Here is an 827-nt window from a genome sequence, read left to right on the forward strand (position 1 = left end):
CGGCTCTCATTCCCTCCAAACCAGACTTTAACCTTGTAGTCTTCTACCGCTCTTCTGAAGGTGTAGTAAATAACCGGACAAAAAAAAACAAAAACAAACAAACAAACAAAACCACACAGCACTCCTTTAAAAAGAGAAGTTATTTTCAGAAGCCAGGTTAAGGTTTATGGTTTGATTCCATATAGGAGTAAATCAGACTCATTTAAACTTATTGTTCAAATCCAGTTTTCACACTTCCCTGCCAGTTATTACTCCACTTTCCCTAATGTCAGTTTCATTTATACAGTTTACCAGACCCTCTGCAAGACAAAATGTGAAAGTAAAGTATGTTTAGCCTGTTAGGGACAGCATTCATTTTTAGAAGTTTCCATTTTGCTTTTTCATTTTATTTTACCCTCGGTGAGCAGCAACGACTTGCCAAAATTCTGGAAAAAAAAAAAACTACATATACTGCTTTAAAGCAGTTACTCTGGCAATATTTCCCTAATCTTACCTACAGTATCTCCAATCCAGAGCAGGAAAGTGTTCTTACTCAGATCCATGTCAAATGCAGCCAGTTTAAGAAGCAAGAATTAAAAATTTTAATACTAAAGTCAGGTGTCACCAAAAGAAAAGCGGCTACAAAAAACGGTTATCAGACAACTTCTAAAGACGGCAACTGACCACAAAGAGTTTACTCTATCTCAAGATCTCAGTAGAAAGGGGCAACACCATTAATAAAGTGATACAAGTACTAGTTTTAAACAGAGTCAAGACAATAAGCTGTCCGATAATGACCCACCTGAAATTCTAATTCCATGTTGCATTAAAAACAAGCATTTCAAAGA

General features: G+C 36.0%; 1 protein-coding gene across 3 annotated transcripts in view; it reads right to left on the reverse strand.

The window, feature by feature from the left end:
• The window catches only part of ANKRD27 (ankyrin repeat domain 27), an 88,803-nt gene that overhangs the window by 65,291 nt on the left and 22,685 nt on the right, over positions 1-827 (reverse strand). The window lies entirely within an intron of this gene.

This window comes from Terrapene carolina, unplaced genomic scaffold (assembly GCF_002925995.2).
Source record: "Terrapene carolina triunguis isolate 2854851 unplaced genomic scaffold, T_m_triunguis-2.0 Scaffold130, whole genome shotgun sequence".
Classification (NCBI taxonomy): domain Eukaryota; kingdom Metazoa; phylum Chordata; order Testudines; family Emydidae; genus Terrapene; species Terrapene triunguis.